The following is a 15,268-nucleotide window of genomic DNA, read 5'->3' as shown; positions in this document are numbered from 1 at the left end:
ATTGCATTGGATTTGTGAGTGTGTGTGTGTGTGTATGTTAAAGATGTTAATTTATTAAATAAAAGTATGTAAAACACACCACAGTTGTGGCCAGACTGTGTCGGCATGTCTTCATTTTTAACTTACTGGGAGCCTCAAAAATAAGAACTGATTTGGGCCTCTCGTGGCCTGTGAGAGTCCCTGCTGTGTAAGGCGTGCGTGTGGGTTTGCACATACACGCACTGTAGGTATGCAAGCACACGTGGCTGGGTGAGGCTGACACCCATGGGAGTGCCCACCCAGGAGCTCAGCCTCCTCCTAGGTCCCCATGAGGCCAGCACCGTTCTCAGGGCGAGGGAATGTCTTGGGGCTGAGGAAGGGAAACCACCAGCCCCATGGCAGTCTTGGGGACCAAGAACTCTCTCATCCAAGGCTTGGACACTCTCATGCCAAGCAGCGTCCCCTGGCCAGCAGTGGAGTGTGGGCGGCGGAACCTGGGGTGTTTCCCCAGGACAGCGGGGCAAGGCAGGGTGTCCTGCGGCCCCGTGGCCCCTCCCTTCCTCTCCATACACTCCCTTCCTCTCCTCCTGTCTAACCACTCTTCCTCCCCTGCCCGGTGCCTGTTGGTCCAAACTGTCAGCAACCCCCATTGTACAGAAGGGGAAACTGAGGCCTGCAGAGAGCAGAGCTACCCAGGCCACACAGCAAGGTAGCAGCAGGGTCAGAACTGAGCTCCAGCCTGCATGCTATTCTCTGCACCACTGCCGGCCACCTCTGCATCTCCCTCCTTCTGTAAGGAAGGGTGGGGGTCCAGGCCCAGCAGACCCAACAGGTGAGGCCCCAGAGTACCCTCCTGCCTGTGTGGGTCACATACAAGATCCAGCAGGCCACGTGGGCACCAAAAACAGAGCATGGCTGGGAGGCTGGACTCGGGTTCTAATCCCAGCTCTGCCATAGACCCTGTTGAAGTGAACCTGGACAGTTCCCTGTCCCTCCCAGGGCCTCAGTTTCTCCACCTGTAAAATAAATGAGGTGAACTACAGCAGTGGCTTTCACATGTTTGGAAGCAGAAACCCGAGCAGCTACAAGAGTTGCTGCCCTTGTCGGTGCAGGGAAGGCAAATAGATCTCCATCCACTCAGCCCCCTCATCTGCCCTCCGCCAAGGAACTCGCCAAAGAAATTTCCATCCAGTCACAGAACCAGGGGGTAAGAGATCAGGCTTCATCACAGAACAAGGCTGGGCTGCTTACCAGCTGTGTTACGCTCCCCAAGCCTCAGCTTGCTCCTCTGTAAAATGGGGTTAACAGTACCAACCTCCTAGGGCTGTGTGAGATTAAATGAAATAATTCATGTCCAGTGCTTGGAACATGATGAACATATTAAAACTTCAGGCAACAGTGGCTGTTATTACTAGTCACCCCCAGATGAGAACCACTGCATAAGCCTGCTGGCTTCACCATGCGTTGTATCTGTTGTTCTGGCCCCAAAGCCAGTGATTTTGGCAGCTGCTACCCCAGATTCCTCAGCTGGCCTATCTCTGCAGCTGCTCCAGAGTAGCTGGGCATGCAGAGGCTGCTTTGAGGACAGGCCTGGCCCCGGGGAGGGGAAGAATAGGGCTCTCTGTAATCAGGCCGGCCGGGGAGCAGGGGCCCGGGAGCAGGGTCAGCTTCATCTGGATGACAAAGCCTCTGGTAGGCCATCATTAGCTCCCCTCCCTGCCCTGCACCAGGCCCTGACCTGGCTCCTGAAGCTCCAGAGAGAAGGCGGCAGGTATTTAGCCAAACCCTTTCATTCCCCGGGGCCCTCCCCTGGCTGCCTGGTGACACAAGCAGGAGGGAAAGTCAGCTTGAAGCCAGGGTCCCCAACCCACCAGGCAGCAATCAGCCCCAGGGTGGACAGCCACTTGGAATTGAGAATCCTGCAATGTTGGAGCTGAAGGAAACTCAAAACTACGTAACGTATATACATACAGTGGAATATTATTCAGTCTTAAAAGGGAAGGAGGGACTTCCCTGGTGGTGCAGTGGTTAAGAGTCTGCCTTTCAATGCAGGGGACAGGGGTTTGAGCCCTGATCCAGGAAGATCCCACGTGCTGCGGAGCAACTAAGCCCGTGCGCCACAACTACTGAGTCCGTGCTCTAGGGCCCACGAGCCACAACTACTGAGCCCGCATGCCACAACTACAGAAGCCCGCGTGCCTAGAGCTCCGCAACAAGAGAAGCCACAGCAATAAGCCTGTGCACCCCAACGAAGTGTAGCCCCTGCTCGCCGCAACTAAAAAGAAAGCCCGCGTGCAGCAACAAAGACCCAACGCAGCCAAAAATTAATTAATTAATTAATTAATTAATTAATTAAATTTTTTAAAAACAAGAAACACATCTAGTGTCTCCTCTTATTTAACAGATGGGGAATCTGAGGCTGAGACAGGGGAAAGGACTTACACCCATGCACACAATGGGTGAGTGTTGAGAGGTGCTCCCTGACTTTCTGTTCCTTCCCCAGCAAGCCCCGCTCTCACCCTGGGCTGCACAGCTGCTGTGTCCAACTCCTAACCCAGGCTCCAGCTTCCAGCTGGCTCTTTGGCACACCTACCAGTGCAATTTCTTCAATCTTTTAAAAAAATAACGTTACCCCTTTACTCTGGGTTTTGTTTCTCCCAGTTATAAAATATACCTGTTCCATGAGAGCAGGGACCTCATTTGTCTGGTTCACCCCAGGATCCAATCCCCCAGATTTTTGCATCAGGCAGGGCATTGGGGAAATACAAGAATGCTTTAAAAAAGTAAAAAGAAATCACCCGTGACTTCCCACCCTCAACGTGCTTTAATATATATATATTTTTTATTTTTTTAATATAAATTTATTTATTTATTTATTTTTGGCTGCATTGGGTCTTCGTTGCTGAGCGCAGGTTTTCTCTAGTTGCGGCGAGTGGGGGCTACTCTTTGTTGCGATGCGCGGGCTTCTCATTGCGGTGGCTTCTCTTATTGTGGAGCGCAGGCTCTAGGTGCGCGGGCTTCAGTAGTTGTGGCACACGGGCTCAGTAGTTGTGGTGCACGGGCTTAGTTGCTCCGCGGCACGTGGGATCTTCCCAGACCAGGGATCCAACCCGTGTCCCCTGTATTGGCAGGCGGATTCTTAACCACTGCGCCACCAGGGAAGCCCCACTTTAATATATCTTATTTTTTTTTAATTTATTTTATTGAATTATAGTTGATTTACAATGTTGTGTTAATTTCTGCTATACAGCAGTGATTCAGTTATACATATGTATACATTCTTTTTCATATTCTTTTCCATTATAGTTTATCAAAGGATATTGAATATAGTTCCCTGTGCTATACAGTAGAACCTTGTTGTGTATCTATTCTATATATAATAGTTTGCATCTGCTAATCCCAAACTCCCAATCCATCCCGCCCCCACCCACCTCCCCCTTGGCAACCACAAGTCTGTTCTCTATGTCTGTGAGTCTGTTTCTGTTTCATAGATATGTTCATTTGCGTCATATTTTAGATTCCACATATAAGTGATAACATATGGTATTTGTCTTTCTCTTTCTGACCTCCTTTGCTTGGTATGATAATCTCTAGTTGAATCCATGTTGCTGCAAATGGCATTATTTCATACTTTTTATGGCTGAGTAGTATTCCATTGTATAGATGTACCACATCTTCTTTATTCATTCATCTGTTGATGGACATTTAGGTTGTTTCCATGTCTTGGCTACTGTGAATAGTGCTACTATGAACATAAGGGTACCATTTCACCATGAACATTTTCCTGGCCATTAAAATGTTTTCCTGAGGAGGGACCACGTGGGGGCTGGCGGAGCTGAATCTCTGGTGGACGTCCAGTTTGGGGCCAGGTTGGAGTTGGAACCATGGAGATTTGGAAGGAAACCCCGCCCCCAACTTGTGCCCCTGGCAGCAGGGAGTGGAACCATCCCCCTAATGCACCCGCCTATACGGAGCATCAGTTGGAGGCGGTGTGGTATCGGGGCATTCCTGCTAACGGTTTCCAGCTTGAGTGGCCTCTGCTGGGCTGGCTCCCTCTGGCTTTTTAGGGACCATTGTGCTGTCCGCAAGGAAGATTTCTGCTCTGCTGGAGTCTAGACGGAGGCTGGAGTGGCTGACCTCACTTGGGTAGGGGACAGAGGTATCCTAATGGCTTCCAATTCAGGCGCTGTTGAATTGTGGGAGCTGGATGAGAATGAGACACTCATTGACGGCAAGTTCTGCAAGTATGAGCACGATGACATTGTGTCTGCAGTGTCCCAAGCTTTGGCACACAAGCGGTTGGTGGTAGCAAAGACTTCTGCATCAAGGTTTGGGACCTTGCTCAGTAGATGATTCTGAATTCATACCGAGCTCACTCTGGGCAGGTCACCTGTGTTGCTGCCTCTCTGCACAAGGACTCCGTGTTTCTTTCATGCAGTGAGGACAGTAGAATTTCACTGTGGGATATCCACTGCCCCAAGCCAGCATCACAGATGGGCTGCAGTGCCTCTGACTACCTTCCTACCTCCCAGCCTTGGCATCCTCAGCGGAGTAAAGTCTTTGTCTTTGGTGATGAGAATGGACTGCCTCCCTTGTGGGCACAAAGAGTGCAAGCTGTGCCCTCAGCTCAGCTGTGCACTCCCAGTGTGTCACTGGGCTGGTGTTCTCCCCACACAATGCTCCCTTCCTGGCCTCTGTCAGTGAAGACAGCTCACTTGCTGTGCTGGACTCAGGCATTGCTGAGGGGTGTAGAAGCCGAGCCCACAAAGATTGTGAGAGATACTACTCTGTCCCTGCTAAATCATTCCCTTCTTACCCCAGTGGGCTGGGACCGTCAGGTCACCTACCATATCGTGCCCACAGAACCTCTCCCAGAGCCTGGACCTAAGAGTGTTGCCGAGTAGGTTGGATTTCAGACAAAAAGCAAATCCCCCGTGAGTATCCACTCCCTTTGCCCCTGCCCTCTCAGTTTGTGAGACAACACAGGAGCCTTATACAGTATGTTGATACGTCAGATCTGTGCAGTTAATAGGCACTGTCTCTCAGCCTGGGGCAGGCTGGATTCTGGGGTCCTGTAGTCAGGGAAGAAAAACTTCCTTGAACATGGATATGCATGTGTGTCTGAGTGTGTGTATAGATACATAGCTGTTGCTGGCAGGGGGAATAAAAAAGCCATCCCACATCTTTCCCAAGACCCAATCCCCACCCCCCCAAAGTTAATAAAAGATTTCTTTTTTAAAGAGAAAGTTTTTTTTCCTTTTTTTTTTGAATTTATTTTTTTTTAATACAGCAGGTTCTTATTAGTTCTCTATTTTATGCATATTAGTGTATATACGTCAATCCCAATCTCCCAGTTCATCCCACCACCACCACTACCACCACCACTCCACCCCACCACCCCGGTTTCCCCCCTTGGTGTCCATACATTTGTTCTCTACCTCTGTGTCTCTATTTCTGCCTTGCAAACTGGTTCATCTGCACGGAAGACTTTTTTTAAAGCAAGACGTTATTTGAGAGACTTTGTTTTGTTTTGTTTTGTTTTTTGGGGTTTTTTGGCCACGCCCTGCAGCATGTGAGATCTTAGTTCCCCGTCCAGGGATCAAACCCACGACCCCTGCATTGGAAGCGAGGAGTCTCAACCACTGGGCCACCAGGGAAGTCCCAACAAAAGGTTTTTATGCTTCCCATGTAGCTGTGCGTGAGGAATTGGCCTTGTCTGGATGAGGTATGGGATGTGGGCATCCCTGGATTCTTGGAAGCAGGTCATAGACTGCTCATAGAGATAGGAGCAACTTAATTTTTTTATAGAGCTTAATTCACCTTTATCATGTGCTTCCATTCACATCCAGCCCAGTTCACCTTGAGGAAGAGCCAGCACACTCACCACAGTTTTGCTCATCTCCTTGCTATTAAACTGAGCCAGAAGTCCAGTTTCTGGTTGAATAAGAAGTTTGGCTGGCACCTGTGTAATGCCCACCCCACACCCCCATGGAGTTATGTGTATGAGAGATGAGTGTATTTCTGCCACAGATGCCATAGAAAAAAGTTTCAGGATGGAGAGCTTAATGGCATTTCAGTTAAAAACTGACACAGGCTTGCATAGGAATGTCTGCCATTGTCCCACCTGAAAACAGCCTGGGGCCTGAGCTTTTTTGCCTCTGGGCCCCTGTCTCTGGATATAAGAAGACTGAATGCTGTTTTGGGGGACTCTGAAGATTTTAAATGCAGCATCAGATAGAGAATCAGAAGTACCGGTCAGTGAAATAAGAAGTTGATTCATTGTTTTAAAGTAAGGAAAAAAAGGTGTTTTCTTAACACCATTGAGAATGGCTCTGTCAGTGGGTGTCCCCCCCCTCAGAAGTCACCTTCTTAGCAAGGCTCCTGGGACCACTCAGCCTAAAGGGATCCACTCGATCACTTTATTTTCTTCATGACATATATCACTATCTGAAATTATATTATTCCCTCATCTGTCCACTAGTGTCTTGTTTGTCTGCTTATTAAACTAGCCACGAGGCAGTTTAAGCCCTAGGACAGGAGGAACTAATGCACCACTGGCACCTAGCATACAGCTCTCCTCACCAAACATTCATGGACTGTGTGCTAGGCAGAGTCCTAGGCCCTCAGAGTACAGCAGTGAATAAAACAGACAAAAACCCTTGGCCCTGTGGAGCTTACATTCTAGTGGGGAATGAATGAATGAATGAATTTAACTACCTCCTGTTGTTGGACATTTAGGTCAGTGCTCCTTAAGCTTTCCCCCTGCTTTACCTCTCATATAACCAGGAAATTTCTTTAAATTCTCACATTTGATCATTCAAATAAATGTAAAGTTTGCATTCTATGCAGAGTGACCAACTTGTCCTGTTTTGCCTGGGACTTTTCTGATTTTAACACTGAAAGTCTCATGTCCCCAGAAAACCTTCAGTCTTGGGCAAACTGGGACAGCTTGTCACCCTAGTTCTTTGCTCTACTGTATTCATGATTTCTTTTCAAAAAAAAAAAAAACTGCTTTATTGAAATATATTCTACATACCATAAAATCCACTTGTTTTAAAGTGTACATTTCAGTGGGTTTTAGAACAATCACAAGGTTGTGTGCTCACCACCACTATCTAATTCCAGAACATTTTCAGCACCCCAAAAAGAAATATTGTACCCGTTAAGCAGTCACTCCCCATTCCCCTCTCCCCACAGCCCCTGACAACTACTAATCTACTTTCTGTCTCTATAAATTTATCTGTTCTGGACATTTCAAATAATGTAATTATGTTGCCTTTTGTAAGTCTTCTTTCACTTAACATAATGTTTTTAAGGTTCATCCATATCATAACATGTATTAGTACTTCATTCTTTTTTATTGCCAAATAACATTACATTATACGAATAAAGCATTTTTAAAAATTCTATTTGTTCATCAGCTGACAGACATTTATATTGCTTCCACTTTGGGGCTATTACAAATAATGCTGCTATGAACATTGATAAACAAGTTTTTGTGTGGACGTATGTTTTTATTTCTCTTGAGTACATACCTAGGAGTTGAATTGCTGGGTCATATGGTAACTCTGTTTAGCATTTTGAAAACTGCCAAACTGTCTTCCAAAGTTGCTGCACCCTTTTACATTCCTATCAGCAATGGGTGAGGGTTCCAATTGCTTCACATCCTTGTCAGCACTTGTCATTGTCTATATTTTTTATTGTGGCCATGTGGTGTGATTGTCACGTTTGTTTGAACACAAAAATTAGGTTTGAAATTACTTATCATCAAATAAAGTCAACCCCCTCGGAATGTCTCCCATGTCAACCATGTGCCCCGGAGAACCCCAACAGACCTCTCAGGAGCTGTGAGGACAAGGACACCAGCCTGATCTGTGTGGGTTAAAGTCATTTCCAAAGTTTTGATATTGTAAACAACACTTTTTGATAATAAAAAAAATTTACTTTTGGGACTTCCCTGGTGGTCCAGTTGTTAAGACTCTGCACTCCCACTGCAGGGGGCACGGGTTTGATCCCTGGTCAGGGAGCTAAGATCCCGCATGCTACACAGCGTGGCAATAAAAAAAAAAAAAGTTAAAAACATTACTTTTGATTTGTTTGATTACTAGTGAAGTGGAAATTTTTTCACATTTATTTTTTGTATCATTTATATGTATTATTATTTATATTTTTCATATATTTTTATTTGTATTTCTTATTTGGTCCCAGAATAATCTTTTCAGAAGAAGAATCTGATCACACCCTTGTTTAAAACTTTAGGTGGCTCTGCACTGCCCATGGAATAAAGACCCGCTCCCTTACATCGGACCCTGCCTGCTCCTCTGGCCCCTTTTCACGTCCGGACAACGTGCAGTTTCCAAAATGAGTCCTTCCATCTCTCTCCTTCTGCTTTTGGCCATTTGTGGACATCCCCTCCCCCTGGATGACTCCCAGGCTCGCCACCACATGTCTGATGGAATCGTTCGTTCACGGGACCAGCTTTCTGGGGACACGAACTCTGCAGAAGGGCTCCCTAGTTAGGAAGCACCCTTCGATTGGTTTAATGCTCTGCTGTCACCGTTTTGAAATTCTCAATGATTTTTTAACAAGGGGTCTCACATTTTTATTCTGCACTGGGACCCGTCCATTACGTATGTAGCCTGTCCTGCTTCTTTACCGTCTGCCTCTCACACAGGTTAATACACTCCTTGACCTCAGAATCTGTCCTACCGCCTCTGTGCCCCCAGTGCCTGGTGGAAGCTGAATAAATGAATGCCCAAAATGTATGAATAAAATGAATGAATGAGGGCTTCCCTGGTGGTGCAGTGGTTGAGAATCTGCCTGCTAATGCAGGGGACACGGGTTCAGATCCCTGGTCCGGGAAGATCCCACATGCCGCAGAGCAACTAAGCCCACAAGCCACAACTACTGAGCCTGCGTGCTGCAACTACTGAAACCCGTGCGCCTAGAGCCCATGCTCCGCAACAAGGGAAACCACCGCAGTGAGAAGCCTGTGCACCACAATGAAGAGTAGCCCCTGCTCGCCGCAACTAGAGAAAGCCCGTGGGCAGCAACAAAGACCCAATGCAGCCAAAAATAAATAAATAAAGTAAAATAAATTTATTAAAAAAATAAAAAATAAAATGAATGAATGATGGTAAGGAAGGGAGGGAGGGAGGGAGGAAAAGAAAGAAAGGAAGGAAGGAAGGAAAGAAGGAGAGAGGGAGGAAAGGAACACAGGAAGGAAGGAAGGAAGGAAGGAAGGAAGGAAGGAAGGAAGAAATTCACCTGTCATATCTTGAGGAATAAGATAGGAGGAATTTTCAGTGTAAACAAAAGTTGAAAGAACATTCCCAGTAGAGGGGACATGGGTGAAAACTCCCCATGGGCAAGAAGGACCAGGAGGCCCTGGGAAATGTGGTTGCACTGGCCTCAGCTGAACCCCCAGGATGCGGGAGAAGGTGCGTGTGGGGGGCAGAGGCAATGGCTGGTCTCCAAAAGGAGCTCTTTCCCTGACTGGGGGCAGGGAGAAAGCCCTGGAATCCAGAAGAGGGAGTGCTAATTAGTGCCTCCAGAGGGGCCTCTCCTGTCATTGGGTGGTGGGAGAGGTCAGACCAGGAAGTCAAGGGGAGCCAATGAGGACAGCTTGGCTCAAGTCCAGGCCATCAAGGCTGAGTGATCTTAATGACTCCAATCAAAATGCCTTTGCCACCACTGGGACAGACCTCAGGTCTCTGACCCAGGGGTCAGCACCTCCTGCCTGGTGCCCCATCAGAAATAAGGCTTCTCTGGGGCCCAGGCCCTCCACCCTAGCCCACCCTTGGCCCCCTTCCCCTTGGCACCTGGATAGTCCTCAGGGTCCCAGGACCAATGAGAGGTTAGAATAGGCCCCAGCCATGGGTGCCGCAGCTGCCTCCAGGGACAGGAGATAATGACCTCTTGGGGTTTATGGGCATAGGGTTTGGCCCTGCCCAGCACAAGGGAAGCAGTCCAGATGTCTGCAACCTCCCTGCCCCACGGAGTTTAATGTTGCCAATCTGGCTCCGTCTACTCCGCCCCTCACCTCCTGCTACTTTCTCTCCTTTACTCCTGACCTCCCAGCCACAGTGGCTTTCCTTCCAGACCTTGATAAGTCAAGTTCATTCTCACCTCAGAGCCTTTGCACTTGTTCTTCTCTCTGCCTGGAATGTTCATTCCCCAGATCCAGGCATGTCTGCCTCTTACCATCAGGCGGCCCTCAGCTCAAACCCCACCTCTTCACTCAGGAACGCTAGAAGTGTCCTCCCCAGCTGGGTGCACGGCCAGCCCTTCTCTACCCCATGACCTTCTTTAATTTTCAGACTGCCTGGCTCAGAATCCTACCTCTATTATCTACTAGCTGGTGCAAGTTACTGAACCTCTCTGTGCCTCTATTTCCTCACCTATAAAATGGGGATAATAGTAACACATGTCATTATGTTGTTGGAAGGAGTAAATGAGATGACACAGGCACATAGTAAGGCTCCATAAAGGGTAGCCATTGTGACCATCACTGTCTGCCCGCCCCAGCTCCCCTTGAGAGAAGAAACTGTCTGCTTGCTCATAGCTGCAACCCCAGGGCCTAGAACAGTGCTTGGTACATAAAAGCCACTCCAGAAATATGTATTGATATAATTGATCTGTTTGTTTTTCTCCTAATATTTTGCCCTTTTCCTACTCTCCTGCTTCCCATGCAAGAGAAACTGTTAAGCAGACTAAAGGCCTCCCCAGGCTGGAACAGGAGGAAGGATGGAGACAGTGGTGAGAGCAGAGACATCACGGGCCCTGAGAGGGCCCTGCACGTTGCAGCCAGACCCCAAAGGGAGACCTACCAGAATGACCCCCAAACCACAGTGTGACCCCCCAGCTCAGCAGAACTAGTCTTATGCCCTCCAGTATGACCCAGAAGAAGTGGAGAGAGATGTTGGCCCCGGAAGGGCCATTTAAAGCAAAAAGGACCAAAAAAAAAAACCAAACCCTGAGATCTGAAGGATTAACATAGTTGACCAGTTGGCAGAGCTGATGGAGGGAAGGTGCAATTCTAATCACTGACCCAGAACCAGGGCACAGACGGTATCTTGCATGAGTCTTAAGACCAAAAAAGAAATGCTTTCTTGATGGAACCTCACGAGACAAGACGCTCCTAATGAGACAGGGAGGATGCCCATTTTGCTCACCTGGCACAGAAGAGAAATGAATAAATGAATGAATCAACATTAAAAAAAAAAAAAAAAGCAAAAAGGGCAATGGTGTCACCAAGGCGACCCATGCAGATACATGGCTGGGAAACACATGGGCCTACCCAAGCCTTAGCTTTACATACATTCCTCTCCCACCCCAACTGAGACACAACCCTGGGCTAAAGAAAAGAAAGTGCTACTTCTCACACCCTTGAGTCATGGCCTGGCAATCATACCTGGCCCTCGACTAGGAAGTTGCATTATTGCTCCCTGACCTCTCTGAGCCTCAGTCTGTCATCTGTAAGGTGAAGGCAGTTTCACATCTCTCCCAGATGCTACGCAGGTTTCAGTCTTGATAAAAAGCTCCCAAGGACTTGATGTGCTATCTCATTTAACCCTCTCAAAACCCCTGAGAGATAAGAGCTACTATCATCTCTGCTTTACAGATAAGGAAACTGAGGCCCAAAGAGATGTGTAACCAACCTGGTCTGAGGTTGAGGGGCTGGTCTGACTGGAATCCACCTCCCTAGCCTAACCCGAGGCCCACCCTCTTCTCCACGCAGACAAAGCAGGTAAGCAGAGAGTGACAATGTTTCCTAAACCACAAAGACCTGTGCTGATGCCAGGAGGCAGCAGTGGGGTGGGGGGCCTCAGACAGAGCAGGGATGAAGCAAGGTGTGACTCAGCACTGGCTAGTGTGTACCAGGGAGAGGTGCAACGTCATGCATGCGGGGTGTGGCTCTGCAGCCTGGCCTGAGTGGACAGCAAAAGGGCAGAGAAGCCCCGCCCCCAGGCCAGGGTCAGCCACCCAGGGAATGCACCTGACTGGTCTCAAGAAGCCCGGGTCAAGTGCCAGCTCTCCCTCTGGCTCTCAGGGTGACTCTGCAAGTCCCTCTCCTCCCAGGGTCTCGGTTTTCCCATCTGGCCCAAGTACACATGAACCAAGGCTGGAGGCTCAGTGAGCTGACCGCTCTCTAGCTGGACTCTCTAGTGCCCCCTAGTGGGCAAACTGGTGCATGCCTCCATCCACTCCCAGATGAGGACCCACGGAATCGCCCCTCCTCAGCCTTGATCCCGGACCCTGAGTACGTGGAGGCGGCACCCACAAGTCTCATTGCCAGGCCTCAAAGGAAGGGAAAGGTCCCGAGGAGATCTGGGTGGGGCAGGAGAATTGCCGGGCCCTGGTTCTGCCCCTCAATTGCTGTGTGAGCTTGGGCTCACCTTCCACTCTCTAGGCCTGCTCCCCTGTCTCTAAGAAGGGAGTTATAGGATGAAGCCTGATCCGGGAGGCATAGGCTTGGTTTCCACCCTATTAATGAGCTATGTGAGCTCAGGCAAGTCCCTGCCCTTCCCTGGGCCTCAGTTTCCCCGTCTGCACAACAAGTTGATGGGACCAAATGGCCTCAGGACCCCTCTGGCTCTGACATTTAGGGGTCCAAGTGGGAAATACGTGTTTAGGGAGATTAAGAGGAGGTGCAAGGGGCCTCAAGGAGAGCTTCCTTAAAGGAAGGACTAGCTCAAAATCATCTCCCAGGGCTTATAGGAGGCCCCATGGCATTGAATATATATTCAGGTGTTTTAATTTGACATATTTAGTGAGAAAATCCTCAGTGCCAGATCCTGTACTGGCCACTGGCCACACAATAGCATACAAGACAGACACAACCCTTGCCCTCGAGGAAAAATTCACAGCCTAGTCAAGGGCACTGATTAGTAAACAAACATTCACACTCTTGTCTGAACAAGTACACTTGGATTATGGACAAGTCATAGCCATAGCAATGTTGGAAAATGAAATATCAGAAGGGAGGTGACGTGAGTAGGGTTTTGAAAGGTGAGGATGAGTAAAACAGGTACTGAATTCTTCTAAAATTAAACAATTTTTCCTGTCACATTGGCTGCGCAAAGATAGCAATCTTAGTGAAAGTTCCGCTTTTCCCTGGGAAAGAGGGACAAACAAGTTGTGATGGAGACTGAAAAATCTAACAAACAAAAAGGCTTCTCCTCTGGGTGCCTGGGTTGAAAACAGGCATCTACAGACTGTGATAAGTGGGGTGAGTCTCAGACACAGAGTGGGGTGCAGAGAGGGGCTGAGGTCAAGGGTCAAGGATGTCTGTTGGGCACTTGATAATAAAAAAAGAAATCTCATGTTTTGATATGAAGGAATCAAAATGGCCCTGCCAAACTGGCTGCGTCGATGTGTCCTTGAATTTGACAGAGTCATTGCTGCAAGTTTCCTCCTCTGCTCCAAGGCACAAACCAGCTCAAACTTTCCCAGGGCAAACAGCTTCACCAGACTCTCCAGTCATGGGGCCTCTTCTGTTGACAACGTCCCATAGGGTGCGTTTGGATGGAGACAAATCCAGCAGTGCTCCAGAGCTGGCTCACACCAGCTTTCAGGAGCCAGTTGCTAAAGTTTGGGGGATTTTGCGATTTCAGGTTGTTGAACAGTCATTATTAAAAATTAAATTGTATAAATTTACAATTAAGAGACATTAAATCATGGATAAACAACAAGGTCCTACTGTATAGCATAGGGAACTATATTCAATATCCTGGTATAAATCATAATGGAAAAGAATGTGAAAACTAATGTATATATACGTATAACTGAATCACTTTGCTGTACAGCAGAAATTAACACAACTTTGTAAATCAACTATACTTCAATTAAAAAAGGAAATATTAAAATAAAGATAATACTCAAAACTCACGACTTCCTACTGATTTTACTACATTTTACTATTCTCTATTCTCTTGAGGTTATCTGCATCTATTGTAACTGAATAGGAGAACTTTGGCATAATGAATGGTGTGCTTCCACACACCTCTTCCCAACTCTGCTTTGTGATATCACATTGGTAACTTGAAGTCGGCCAAGGTGGGAATTGGCAAAAGTCACAAATCGGGCCTTGATTTGCTGTTTTGTTGACTTTCTAGGTTAAGGAAAGTGATGGATGAAATATTAACAGTGCAAACTAAAGTGCTGAAGCTGAAAGAGGTTTCAGTTTAATGAATATATTTATAGGAGAGGGAGTAGTGTAACAGTAGATCACATATCAGATTTAATGACAATAAATTTATGGGGAAAAGAGTTAGTACAGCAGACTGGAATGCAACTTCATTTCAAATTTGGATTGAATTGCAAGCATAGGTTGACTAGACATACAACAGTTCAGCAAAAATTAACAAAAGCCTTCTGGAGAATCAATTGACTATATGGAATCTACAATCAAGAGTTCCTACATTGTGCAGTTATTTGTAAATTGTGTTCTACGCATCCACTTTATCAGTAAAATTTATAATAAATATATATGTACATATGTATATAATGTATACATTTGGATTTCTGAGGCACCAGTTATCAAATATTTGCTGACACACCATTGGACAGCCCAAGTTTGATAAAGTCCTTTGCAAAGCACATTTCTGAAACCAGGCAAAGGGCTCGTGTGCCAGCAGTGCAGAAAGATAAACTCTGACAGCACGAGTTGGCAGCAAAGTAAGGGTTTATTGCAGGATGTCAAGCAAGAGAGTGGGAGATAAGCCTCAGATCCACCCCAACTTGGTCTTTGAGTTAGGGGCTTTTTTTAAAGGGGAAGAACAAAGAGGCTGGGATTAATCATCGCCTAGTGACGGTGCTGTGGCATCTCTTAATCAATTATAGTTTCAGAAATCAGGATGTCTCTGGTTTACGATTATCTGGCCAGGTAGTCCACGGCGGGGGTGGGCGTGGGGTGGGGGTCTGTTAGCTCATCTGGCTAACAACCAGATGTTTCTGGAGAAACCAGGTGTTTCTGGAGAAACAACCTGAATTTGTACATTGATGATGATATCTTACAATAGCAATTTTAGTACATTAATGATGTTATTGACAACAGCAATTTTAGTCATCTGACTCTGGTTGATGAGTATTCAGTTAGCACAGGATTGAGGTCAGAGGGGACAAGAAAGGGAATAAAGTTTCGGATAGAGAGATTAATCATAAACTTGGTAAGGGAACTCGGTTTCATTTCTTCTTGGGGAAGCCCTCTCCACTGTGGGAAGCATTTTCCAAACAAAGAGACAGATGACCTCGTGCTTCCACTGGGGACACTCCCAGGACACAGATA

At 47.2% G+C, this 15,268-nt stretch overlaps 1 pseudogene; it reads left to right on the top strand.

Annotated features, from left to right (window-relative positions):
• Nucleotides 1-3,863: 3,863 nt before the first annotated feature.
• Nucleotides 3,864-4,883, top strand: LOC118895313 (annotated as a pseudogene).
• Nucleotides 4,884-15,268: the final 10,385 nt, after the last annotated feature.

The sequence above is a fragment of the Balaenoptera musculus genome, chromosome 1, assembly GCF_009873245.2.
Source record: "Balaenoptera musculus isolate JJ_BM4_2016_0621 chromosome 1, mBalMus1.pri.v3, whole genome shotgun sequence".
Classification (NCBI taxonomy): Eukaryota; Metazoa; Chordata; class Mammalia; order Artiodactyla; family Balaenopteridae; genus Balaenoptera; species Balaenoptera musculus.
This window is presented reverse-complemented; position numbering and strand designations above follow the sequence as displayed.